This window comes from Esox lucius, chromosome 12, assembly GCF_011004845.1.
Source record: "Esox lucius isolate fEsoLuc1 chromosome 12, fEsoLuc1.pri, whole genome shotgun sequence".
NCBI classification, from domain to species: domain Eukaryota; kingdom Metazoa; phylum Chordata; class Actinopteri; order Esociformes; family Esocidae; genus Esox; species Esox lucius.
Window position 1 is genome coordinate 2,323,076 of NC_047580.1, and position 13,721 is coordinate 2,336,796.

Genomic DNA, 13,721 nt, shown 5'->3' on the forward strand with positions numbered 1-13,721 from the left:
ATGTGAAGATGCTGGCCAGTGCTCAACTGATACAACAACAAATGAAAGCACTGAATTACCACAGAATTTCAGTGATAACTTTCTTAGGAATGCATGTTTATTCTACCTGAAATTGCAAGGGTAGCTCCTTCTCCCAGCTTCAACAATACAGACAATTGTTGAAGAGATGCTAAATGTGCATGAGTTGGGACATGATTACACTTTGAGTAAACTGCATTCATTTTTAAAAGGTGTGTGTCTAACAGATGATGCTATTGCTAAAATCTGTGACTGAGTGAAGGATCTATTTTCTTCCTGTCATAAGGGACCACTGAGAACAGCATATTCAAGAGCTGAGACGTTCAAAAAGATGTTCAAATACATAGAGCCTAAAAAAGTAACATTAGGAAATGATGAAAATATGAGGGAAAGGTTTGCTTACTACATACCGGTGAAACAAACAGTAAATAAATTATGGAAGAATTCAGTGTCACAACAGTCTTGTGAAACAGACTAACCCAGATGATTTTGGTGACATAAGTGATGGAAAAAAAACAGCCAAAAAAAGTCCAGCCAGTTCTTCATTGAAAGTCCAGGATGCATGAAGCTTATCCTTTACCAGGATTCTTTTGAAATAGTAAATCCAGTTGTTGCAGTATATCTTTCTGTGGCTAATCTACCTGCTCATGTGCGGTCCAACACAGATCACATGTCCCTTGTCCTATTGTGTGGACAGAATGACCTAAAACAGTTTGGAAGTGCTAAGGTTCTCTCAGACTTGTTGTTGGATTTAAAAGATTTAGAGGAAAATGGGGTAACTGTAGGTGGTAAAACTGTCAAAGGGGCTCTGTACTATATTGCTGGTGATAACTTGGGTTCGCACAATATTGGTGGGTTTACTGAAAACTTCAGTCGTTATTTTTGCAGATACTGTGAAACCACGCTAGATGAGTTTCATGGTGATAATCCAAATGTCTGTGGTCCACAGCGCACCCCTGACAGTTACAATTCTGCTGTTGATCTACAAGCTGCAGACAGACAGCACAACAAAGGCATAAAGGTAAACTCTGTTTTCAATGCTCTGAAATCTTTTCATGTTTGCCAGCCTGGTCTCCCACCTTGTTTAGGCCATGACATATGAGGGTGTCTTATCTTATGATGTTGCCCTGTACTTAAAGTATTTCATTAAGAAAAATAAATGGTTTACATATTCACTTTTAAACCGGCGCATCATGCAGTTCAAGTACAAAGAATCTGATGCTCTCACAATGCCATGTGCTGTCAACCCAGAGGGGTCCAAGCTATCAGGTCAAGCCATTCAAAACTGTAATTTCTTAAGGTTGCTACCTGTATTAATTGGTGACAAGGTACAAAATCCAGAGGATGATGTGTGGCAATTAACACTCCAGCTCAAAGATATTGTTGATTTGATTTGTGCACAAAGGATTTCACTGTCACAGGTAACCTATCTTGATATTTTAATCCAAGAATATTTGGAATCAAGAAAGTGTTTATTTCCTGAGATTCCTCTAAAACCAAAACACCATTTCATGCTTCACTATCCAGGTCTAATCATGAAATTTGGCCCCTTGATCAGTGTGGCCGACGCGTTTTGAAAGTAAACACAGCTACTTTAAGAGATGTGCCAGGCATTTGAAAAACTTTAAAAACATCTGCCTAACTTTATCTGAAAGACATCAGATGCTTCAGGCATATTTCAGCTGGGCCAGGATGCTGTCAGCTTCTGCAAGTCAAAGACAGTTGCACCTTTTTACCCCAGCCTTTACAGTGACTCAATTAAACACTCAGTGAGAGAGTTTGGCTTTTCAGAAAGCAATACTAGTGTTTCCACAAACAGAGTATAAAGGTACAGCATATAAAAAAGGGCATTTTCTTGTGTCAAAAAATGACGAGTCCTTGGAGTTGGGAGAACTTCTCATTGTTTTAATTCACAATGATGCAGCAGTGTATTTTGTGATGGATATACATAAAGCTGACTATCATTCTGAATACCATCTGTACTCTGTGACAAAACAGAATACAAGGTTGCAATGCCTTAAAATTAACGACTTGGTAGATTTTCACCCGTTGCCATCATACATTCTTAACGGGCACCAAGTCATTCCGCTGAAACAGTGTCTTGTCGAAATAAACACAATCTCAGCCACTGTGTGAATAAACCAAACAAAATGCATATATATGCATGTAAAAAATTATAAAAATACAATCTCAAGAGTATGAAAGTGACCGCAGTTTTTCCCTTTTTTTAAAGTTGAGGTCACTTATTCTAGGTAATGCAATTCTATTCGTAAACACTTTCAATAAATATCTCCTTATATCTGTTACATTTCTCCAGAATCACTTTCCTAAACCAGTAAACAATACAGAAATAAGAATAAATCCTCAATCATATTATATACTCAAGGTAGAGGTACGTATATGTACAGTGTTACTTTACAAACTGTCTAATTGCCTTCTCTCTTTCATTAGTATTTTTTTAAACTACCATTGTTCCTTGATTCTAGAAATGACGAGCGAGCAAAGGTTTCTACGCACTGCCATCACTGAGGTCTTGCCTGACCTCAGTGAGGTGTCGAAAGATATTCTTGAAGAGACATTACAAAACCTAAGGGTGGAGACATACAATGATTTTCAGTTTATTGAGGAAGCAGATTTGCTGTCAGCACTGAGGCCAATTCAAGCCAGAAAAGTCCTTGCTACTTGGAAACTGCAATGTAAGTCAAGTATTAGAATACAAGATGCAACCTTTGGCAAAAAGTAGTATAATGATCAATCGAAAATATATAAACATTCACATTGTGTTCCTATTTTTGTAGGCCAGACTCCTGAAACCAGCAGCGCATCTGTCTGTGCCTCTCCAGGACCTTCCTCAACCTTGCAGTCTCTTTTACCCAGAAGCTCAACCTCAACCTATTCCAACAGCTGCCAAAGCCCTGGTATAGACTGGGTGGGCACCTTTATGATCCCGTGGGAGAAGTTCCCAGAGAAATTGATGCAGTCATTGGAGGGAGGAAAACGACCAAGTCCACAAATGAGAAGGGAGATGATCCGGATTGTGGTTTGTGAGATGTTGCAGAAAAAGTATTGCATCAGTAAAAGAAACTCTACTGATGTTGCCAAAAAGATGGTGGCAACATCTCCCTCTATAACATCCTGCAGAGATTGTGGATATGTGATTGGGCCCGGCTATCATTCTTTAGTCAAGCAATTGCAAAATAGGATCGAGAATGTGAAGCGATGTACAACCCCAAAAATAAGAAAATGAAAGCGTCGCTCTGATGAGTCTGACACCGAAAAAGTCCCTCAAGAGCAACAATCCAGGACACCTATGGGTGCATTAAATGGGATTTGAAATTCCTGCCCCGTGGAGAGATGCTCAAGAGTCAGCAGGAGACAACTGAAAAACTGAAGAGGATGTCTCAGCAAAGTGATGCAAATCCAGAGGTCGTCAAACGTCTGATGAAGATTACCTTCTACACACAGCGTAAACAAGTCAACCAGGGATAGAATATAAAACACCTCCTTGAAGAGTGGCCCTTTTGGTTCGATGAACTTGGCATGGCAGTCCACTTTAAGGAACTCACAGGAGTTGAGCTTAAAGAAACCTTCATACAGAATGTGGATCTAAAGAGGAAACGGCTCCTAAACTACATGAATATTGTTTGTATGAACAAGAACAAAAAGTTCCTACAGGTTGTAACAAAGTTTAAAGTGATGAGGGCAGAGCTGATTGGTTGCTCTGAAGACGTTAAAGAGATGGTGCTGTTTCTGCTTTCTTTCTTTGATGAGAAGGAAGACGTGATGTTCTGCAATGTGGAGGACACATGCCTGGCAGGGGAAGTAAAGATGGACCAAGTTCACTTGACTCCAACTATGGTTGTTTGTGGTAAGTAAAAATGAATTGCTTGCTTTCATTCTTCCCATTCTTTCAGTCTTTTTAGAAACATTCATGATGTACAGTGCTTTTTTTTGTTTAAGTTATTGTTGAATTGGGAATATGAGTATTTACCTACAGTAGCACACCCAAAAATTAGAGATGTAGACAGGAATGACAGCACTGAAGCTAAGCAATGCAGTGTTGTGAACAGTGCAACAACAAAATGTAATATAGCCCCGTATCATGTGTACAGAGTTTAATCTTTCCTAAGCCAATTTAACCAGATATGCATGCTTCGGTTTCCTGTTAGAAAGGACTGTGACAGCGAGGTAACGTGGCGAAAATATTTAAATAGTGAAAACACAAACTGATAAAACTGATTTTTTTTTGTTGATTTCCCCGTCCACAGCAGTACATTGCTTAAATTGTATGCTGGTACTCCTGTGCGGTTTATATTTCTTTCCCCTAAGCCTGTACATTAAGTAATTTTTGTTCTGATGGCAAGCAGTCTCACTTAGCTTGGAAATTATAAAAGTACATGCTTGTTTTGTGAAATGTTTAAGAAGACAAATCTTATTTAAAAAAAATTCTAGGACGATCCTGCTATTCTTCGAGACAGTTCATGCGGTGTGTGGATCGAAACATTGTGCACAACATCCCCTCCTTCATTTCTGCCCTGTGCCTGATGTTTGGGAGCTATTATTGCTTCAACATCCATTCTCCATCAGAGCTGGCTTCAACCCTGGAGTTTCTGCAGAGGTGGGTCTTTTTGGATTGGCTTTATGCAACATTATAGCCTGAATTAATAAGTGATTTAAGTAATTTATTCATTAATTATTTCCCAAGGTGTTTTTTCTGCATCAACCCAGAAAAGGGCACTAAAGTGGAAAAGACACGAACATCCCGTCTTCATGTGAACCCAAGAGTCCTTACCTTGATTCAGGAACTCTCCGATCATGAGTGGCGTGATGCCTGAATATGGACTAAACTAAGAGGCTTGTGGCATGTGAGGTTGCGCCATCATTCAAAATTTCAGCTCATTTACCCAGTTCTTCATGTTTGAGGGGCAAGTAAAAGTTTCACACAAAATTGTTTGTGGCAATTGTTAGTTGTATTGCTCTTGTATTTCCTCTAACATCACTTCTTCATGAGTCCTTAACTTGATTCAGGGACTTTCTGATGTGGCGCGATGTTTGAACATGGACTAAATACAGTAAGACTTGTGGCATGTGATAATGTGCATCACCCACTGTTTAAAACTTTGTTTCAGCTCATTATCTGCCCAGCTCATTATCTGCCCACCTTTGTTTGAAGGTTTCCAACAAAGGTGTTTGTATATAATTGTTACACTGCAATAGTTTCATTGCGGTTTTATTTCCCCATGCCTTTTAGATATTCATAAAATAGGAGTAAAGTCCATCTTTACTCTTTAAGTTCTAGTAAGATGGTCACTAAACTGTTGCAAGCTCTCTATTCTGTTTATAGATTACATACTGTATTAGAAATATGGATGTTGACAAATTAAGGTTTTTGATATTTGCTCTGAGGCCAATAAATTATTGGAAAGGCAAGTTATTGTATTTCTTTTTTTTATATTTCAATTGGTAAGGTATATCTTTGTTTTTAAAACAGTGTTTTATGTTTAATCTGTGTACACGTTCCATTTCTGGTAAGTGTCAAACGTCTATAAAAGGCAGTGCCGATTTAATGAATCAATGAGTCATAGAACATTAGTTTTACGAAAATGTAATTACAGTTGTTAGATGTCGCTTTCACGCAAAAACACTACATTATTCACAAAATGTTGGGTAACATTTACAAGAAAATTCAGTTAAATGCATTGATTTTACAGAACAAACCTGGCAGCTGTGGTTGCCAGGATCATTTTGTAAAGAAAACGCAATACAGTTGTAAATAACTTCACAGAACTTACAACTTGACAGCTAAATAATGTTATTGTAGGGTATTCATTTAAATGTAATTTAATGTAAATTAAGCAGCAACTGCATGTAAATCCTACAGAAAATTGGTGTTCATTAGCATCATGATTTTGCTAATTCAGCAGAAAAGAGCTGTTGGATTTACAGATTTTTATTTTAATTGTTGTAAATAACTGTTTTAAAAACTGTAAAATGTACAAGATGTTCTGTAAACATATTTGCATTTCTACTGTATTTTTTACAAAATTATTCCGTAATAATATTTTCCGTAAAAAGTTAACGTTCATTTTAATCATAATATAGTGACCCACAAAAAAAAAAATAGCCTACATAGGCAATATTTTCATCCGTTTATTAGGCCCTACAAATGTACAAAATCCAGCAGATTAAAATATCAACGGCCAAAATGTCTGGTGGGAAATGTGCCAAAAGAATAAGGAAATAGATTAATAGCATATTAAATAGCCTATTAATGTGTGACCTGTATGATTGGTTGCCAAGACAACAGAGAGCCTCCGCTCACTATCACAGAGCGGCGAGCCTTTGCTCACTCTCACCATAAAACATTAAGTCATGTGACTAAGCTTGGCGCGGGAATCAAAAGCAGCACACTCCGGCAGTAACTCCAGCACACGACTCCGAAATAGAGCTTAGATCGGGCCCAACAAATCAAGCCCGACCCTACCCATGCACGTTGTGTCCGAGCCCGGCCCAGCCCGACACGTTCACTGTGATTATGAGCCCGAGCCCCGATTAAACCAAACCTTTTTTAACATGTGGGCCGTTATAACCAGGGACAGCGCCAGAAGTTTATCGCAGCTGCTGTGCTAGATCATTTAGGCTACAGGGGGGAGCTGCGCAGTTATATAGCCTATATTATATAAATAGCCTACTATTAATAAATGAGCAAAAATTGGCAACTCAATATTTAATACTCAATTATTTTAATTATCAATTAAAGTTAACATTTTATTAAAGTGAGCAAGCACAACATTCAGCATTCAATCACATTCTCAAAGATGAATTATTATTAATAATGTTGTTACTTCAACATATCGTTATTTCAACATAATGTTAACAAGCAAGATGTGCATTTGGAAATTCGGTGACAGCAGCGTGTTACGAGTTTCACTTTCAAATGGTGTAACTGTCTAGTTCACGTGCAATACAGTGACCGCGGCGTGCCGGCGACTGCATGTCGTGATTATATTGTCTGCTATATTGCTTTTTATGTATTAAATCCAGGCAATTGGTTGATGAAAACATTTAAATGAAGATACAATTTTATACTAAACGAAATTCACTTTAAAGAAAAGTTTTCTAAACAGAACTTAAACTTGAAACTAAATGTGCTTATTTAATGGCTAAAACACGTAGCCTACCTACTACAGACTCTTTTTGAACAAACTGCTGCACATTTATTTAATTCTGAATATTGCAAATGTAAGTTGAAAAGCATTTGTTTGTGCATAGTAAAACATATCTATTACATTTATCAAGTTAATAAATGCACGCACAATTATGATCTTAGTGAATAATGCAACAAGGAAGAAGCATGTAAACTGCATTTTGTTTATTCAGAAATAATTAAATGGATCGTAAATGGATCTGAAATTCCGAATGAAGAAAAGTAAAAAAATTGAAATAAACCGTGAACAATGATGAACACAAAAGTATAGCCTAAGACTAGGCTTACTACTTTAATATAATTAAACAATGTTTTAGAACATATATTTTTTAAACAAAATAAATATTTGTAAAGCCTATTATAAAACGTAGGCCTAAAGTGCAAAAACGCTGCTCCATTCTGGTAGCCTCCTCCTGCCTGTGAGCCTGTAGATGAAGTGTGATAAATTGATAAGGCCAAGGCTGTCTGCTATATATAAATGTAATCATTATATACCATATTAATCACAAAGCTATAGCCTACTTACATGGTTCTACATGTTGTCATGCAAGAACAAGATTGTGTCCAGTTTGTTTTCAGAGCGGTCTGCCTCTGCTCTATCCTTCGGCCTGCTGTGCTGAACACCCGCTCGCTGCTGCTGCTGCTGCTTGCTGGAATGCAGAGGATGGATCTTGCCAGCCTGGCTAGTTTTGGGTACAACACTGTTCACTTTCCACCATTTCAGTAGGTCCCGGTCGTCATCCATGGCATGCTTCTGTGAATTGTACATGGTCACTTCCTCATCTGGTTCGTTATCATCGTCTTGGTTCTCCCACTCGGCAAATTCGCAGTCTCTCCTGGGCCTGGCTGCTGGTGGTGTGAAGCCAGTACTGCGGCGGCTGCAATGAGCAGTATCTTCCTCCACAGGCAAGAGTAGGGTGCGAACGTGGGCATGTACTTCAGCTATCTGTACAGGAGACATCATCCTCAATTTGTTGAATTTGGGCCAGAGGAAAAGAGCAACTTTGTGCAGCATGTTCACCTTAATTTTTAGCACTATGAACTCGGCATGTCTCTGGCGCACAAATGCTTTTGGAGGGGGCTGGCAATGTTTCTTCAGTCTCTCAAACCAGAGGCAGACCAGGTTTATGGTTGCATATTTGTCGTGTGAGGAACACTGCATATTTGAGTGTGAGGAACACTGTGCTTAATCGCGTCTCCCCCATCTGTAGCACTGACAATTGCGCAACCAGGCCAGATTGTTTTAGATATCTTACCAGTCCTTTCGCAGCAGATATGGTCTCTCCTATATCCGGCACGTTTTCGGACAGTGCGTCGGCATGCAGACCATGGCGAAGGACAGTATTAATTAGGTGATCAAGACAAGAAAGCCTCCTATATGGTTCCAGAGCTTTGATTATGTTGCTGCCTTCATCTGTTACCCACACTATTCGGCTGAGGGAGCTAGGGTCAAGGCCAAATATGTTGACCAGCAAGCCCACTATCTCATGTCTGATATTTTGTCCGGTTTTAGCATCCTCCACGGGAAACATTGCGATGGTGAGAGTTTTACCAACTAAATTATAGTCGTTGGTGATATAATGGCACGTTATTGCGATGGAACTTATCTTTTTGTAGTCATCAGTCCACATATGTGCTTATCGCTACGTCTCCATTCTTCATAGCATCTTTGAGCGTCTGTGCCAGAACTTCCCTCCTCTCATCTGCTTTTTCTATGCAAGCCTTGGAAACGGTGCTATGGTGATACACGACCATATGTAGCACCAACATTGATTAATTCTTGAGCTAGCCGCTCGAAGCCCTGGCCACTTACAACGTAAAATGGCCTTATGTCCCTGCAGCAAAACTCAATGCATTTCTCTGTGATGGCTTGCCTCACCCTCAGGGGAATGCTTGGAGAAGTAACAAAAGAGGACATTGTGGGCTGAAGCTGACTACTATCATAATTTCTGTCATGGCAAGCCTGCTTCATGTGTCTGTTCATCGTGGAAGTCCGTTTTTTTGGTGTCATAGGAGAGCAGCCTGCTGCATTTTATACACCAGACAAAGCCAACACATAGGTTGTCACTCCCCACGACTATTTTAAAATGTTTCCATACCTCCGATTTTCCTCCAAACTAGCTCAAAGTTAATTCTCCTGTTTTTCTTTTTTTTGCTTCTTCAAGCTCCATGTTGCACTTAAGGTACAGAATAGTACAGCACACACAGCAGGTGTGATGAGTCACGCGTGTGAGACTGCGCAAATGAGTGTGACGTGCTTGATCAAAGGCCCGACCCGACCCAGCCCGAGGACAGTGTCGGGAAATATCGGCCCGACCCGGCCTGCGGGTCGAGTCGGGCTCGGGTAGAGATTCTAAGCTCTAATCAGAAATGTCGAAGGCGAAGACATAACCCAGCGGGTTTAAAAAAAAAAAAAACTAGTGCTTGTGCAAGTGAGACCAGTAAACGAGGTTCAGTAAATTATCTGAGCCTATAGTTTTCTACAGAGACTGGCAAATGCTCTTTTGCATGCGTGGGCTAGAAATCCTATGGAAACGGACAATTTGCAATGTATTTGTTGAGACCATAGACTGTATAAATAATGGACGACGCCCTTTCGCTCTTTTCCATTGGTGAAAAATGAAGCCACCAGTGTCCTGATACGGCGCTGACATCTTGGACTTGCGTCTGCGCAGATAGCGATCTTGGGACCAGTTCTGCGCAGTAGTTTATGCGCAGTAGCGAGAAGGGAAGTAAAGCCGTAAAGCCACGAAATCAACGGCCCCACCCCTGTGCCCCGCCCTCACTCTCCCTCGCAGAATGCGCATACTGTAATTAATCGCAAGTCCAAGTACAGTACAACCTTTGCTTGTTAAACCTAGACGATATGTTATAGCCTAACTTACATCATGTTTAACCTTAATTTAGAATAGGCCTAATACAAAAAATAATTGGTAACTTCTAGCTAACGATCACCTGCTAGCTATTAACATGGCTATTAACGAGGCTTGTTGTCTTTTAGCTAACCCATTACATTTATTTACTAATTAAATAGCTTATAAATTTAACTTACCGAAAAAAATTCAAAGATCGATTGGAAATGCCAGATCGGTTAGCACAATGTACTGCAGAACAACCCATTATGTCCGTGTGAAATAATATCAATTATAGAAATGTAGAGATTAAATGTAAAGTTCCAATCTTCTCAGTCCTCCGAAGATTCAGTGGCTCCTCGGCTCAGATAGCGGTCAATCACAGCTGCGAATCACGACGTCCAGCCACCGTTTTTTAGAGCATTAAATAACTAACTAAAAACAAACTTATTTTAAAAACAAACTCTTGAATTTACATTAGCGTGATACAAACTACAGTAAATGACAGAAACCAGCTTCGGAAAAAATGTATTTGAAGGGTAATTTAATTGTTTAGTTGGTCTCGCGTCCCATTGAATAACATGGGAAGGGCGGGGTTTATGACCTATACTGGGACCACTCACCAGGGTGCGATCGAGACGTTTTGGCTTCACTTTTCAGGGCTTGTGCGGCACGCTTGGTTGAGACGTACATTGACTTCAAAATACCTTAGTCAGATTGGAAACATGACTTTTGAATCAATATTTTGCAAAAAGATTGTGTATACAAATAATTGCGATCTTCTCAAATTATTTTGATCAGGCAATTATGCAGCTAATAATTGCGACAGCACTACAATAGGTGTACTGTAGCCTATATGCTCAGTTCACAGAGATTGTGATGAGTTAGTTCAGCTAATAAAACACTTTAAAAAAAATTGTTGGACCATTGAGTTTGTGTTTTATTGCTGTTTAAGTGTAAGCCATTATACAGTATGGCTAATTAAAATATGTCCGGTAGTAGTTCTTTATGGCTGGAATTCTGTAATTTTAACGGGCATATTGGCCGATAAGACAAATAAGCGACTGAAACGCGTTTTCAAAATTTGGCTACAATATGGGGCATTGCAAAACTATTCTGAATTAGATTTAAACATACTAAAATTAAGATGCAAAGGAGTTTCAATAAATTATATATAACTTTCCGCAGAGCTCTTAAACACTGACAACCTATGGAAATGGACGTAATTTGCATGGGTAGCCTATATTTGTTTCTAACATTGGAAACATGATTTTGGAATCAAAATATTGTGCAAAAGGTTTGTAAGAATGTACATTATTTTACATATTAAATATCTGGATTTTTATGCACTCTCTCACCCGTCTCTTTCTTTGGGGTAGTGTAGTAATTAACAGTAATTTGTCAACAATAGGCCATTGTAAAGTAAATCAAATTTAATGTTCTGTTCAAACACCATTTTTTGATTTTTTTTTTTTTTTACTAAAGTAAGTTATTTACTTACTGCATATTATACTATATCAAAGAAATTTGGTGGTAAAAGTAAATCTTATTCTTTTACTTTAAGAAGATTTTATTGATAGAAACAGATGCAGTCTTCAGGAAATATTTGTGCAGAAAAGTAGCATCAATGTAATGCCAAGTAATATTTGTTTGGTAAAAGTCTGCAGTTAGCTGTGATAGAAATTTGAAATGTTTTGATGTTACATTGCGAGTTAGGAGGATTATATTAATTTCTATGGTGGTTTCATTTAGTATGCTGTGACCTAGGTAATTGAGTAATTAACAGACTATAGGGTCCTCTGTTTATCTGTTGAAGAGATCTTAGTTTGACAAGAGAATGACCTGTCATCTGTTCTTTGTTCCATGTGTGAGTAATAGGAGTAGGGGGCATGGCCAGTGAAGAAATTACAAAGACGCCTGTGTACATAGATTCTTTGATTACTCAGAGTGAGGTCATACTTGGTGGCTGTATATCGATTATCCCATGCAAAAATTTAAAAACCTTTATAGAGCTTTGGACTCAAGACGGATATAATTCTCTTTTAAATTTGGCGTCACGAATAGCGGTGGTTAAATTTGGATAGGCTCCGGAATAGCTTGTGGGGAAACTACTTTCTCTAAAGAAAAGGTGGACGGTTTCTGAGTGGGTGTTTCAGGGGAATAGCTTGATCGTTTTTAAGTAGACCTATTTTGGAGAGTCCTGATGTCTACAAACTTTTTCTGGCAATTCTGTGAGAGAGTGTCAGTTTTAACTTCATGTCCTGTGTAGACTGGGATTTCTGTGTGATTCCCAAAAGTGTTCAGGGATTTTGATTTGCAGGAGGTACTTTGGGTTTCTGTGTGATCCCCCCCCCCCAAAAAAAATTCTAGAACACAGGATTTCGTTTTGAAGGCCTGGTATAGTTAGGAAAGCAGTAGGGTACAATAATAGCATGTTGAAATCAAGATTGGCGAAATTACAGGCGGACAGGTTTTACTTATACAGGTGCTGGTCATAAAATTAGAATATCATCAAAAAGTTTTTCAGTAATTCCATTCAAAAGGTGAAACTTGTATAATGTATACATTCATTCCACACAGACTGACATATTTCAAGTGTTTATTTCTTTTAAATATTGATGATAACTGACAACTAATGAAAACAGTATCTCAGAAAATTTGAATATTGTGAAAAGGTTCAATATTGAAGACACCTGGTGCTACACTCTAATCAGCAAATTAACCCAAAACACCTGCAAAGGCCTTTAAATGGTCTCTCAGTCTAGTTCTGTAGGCAACAATCATGGGGAAGACTGCTGACTTGACAGCTGTCCAAAAGACGACCATTGACACCATGAACAAGGAGGGCAAGACACAAAAGGTCATAGCTAAAGAGGCTAGCTGTTCACATAGCTCTGTGTCCAAGCACATTAATGGAGGCGAAGGGAAGGAAAAGATGTGGTAGAAAAAAAGTGTACAAGCAATAGGGATAACCTCACCCTGGAGAGGATTGTGAAACAAAACCCATTCAAAAATGTGGGGGAGATTCACAAAGAGTGGACTGCAGCTGGAGTCAGTGCTTCAAGAACCACCCCGCACAGACGTATGCAAGACATGGGTTTCAGCTGTCGCATTCCTTGTGTCAAGCCACTCTTGAACAAGACACAGCGTCAGAAGCATCTCGCCTGGGCTAAAGACAAAAAGGACTGGACTGCTGCTGAGTTATGTTCTCTGATTAAAGTAAATTTTGCATTTCTGTTGGGAATCAAGGTCCCAGAGTCTGGAGGAAGAGAGGAGAAGCACAGAATCCACGTTGCTTGAAGTCCAGTGTAAAGTTTCCACAGTCAGTGATGGTTTGGGGTGCCATGTCATCTGCTGGTGTTGGTCCACTGTGTTTTCTGAGGTCCAAGGTCAACGCAGACATCTACCAAGAAGTTTTAGAGCACTTCATGCTTCCTGCTGCTGACCAACTTTATGGAGATGCAGATTTCATTTTCCAACAGGACTTGGCACCCGCAGAGTGCCAAAGCTACCAGTACCTGGTTTAAGGACCATGGTATCCCTCTTCTTAATTGGCCAGGAAACTCACCTGACCTTAACCCTATAGAAAATCTATGGGGTATTGTGAAGAGGAAGATGCGATACACCAGACCCAACAATGCAGA

General features: G+C 39.2%; 1 protein-coding gene and 1 long non-coding RNA gene across 3 annotated transcripts in view; one reads left to right on the forward strand and one right to left on the reverse strand.

Annotated features, from left to right (window-relative positions):
- The window catches only part of slc35a2 (solute carrier family 35 member 2), a 38,308-nt gene that overhangs the window by 19,056 nt on the left and 5,531 nt on the right, over positions 1-13,721 (reverse strand). The window lies entirely within an intron of this gene.
- On the forward strand, positions 3,719-5,655 carry LOC109616405. The gene is made up of 3 exons (XR_004576586.1): positions 3,719-3,886; positions 4,471-4,636; positions 4,724-5,655. It is a non-coding gene; the product is annotated as an uncharacterized LOC109616405 (long non-coding RNA).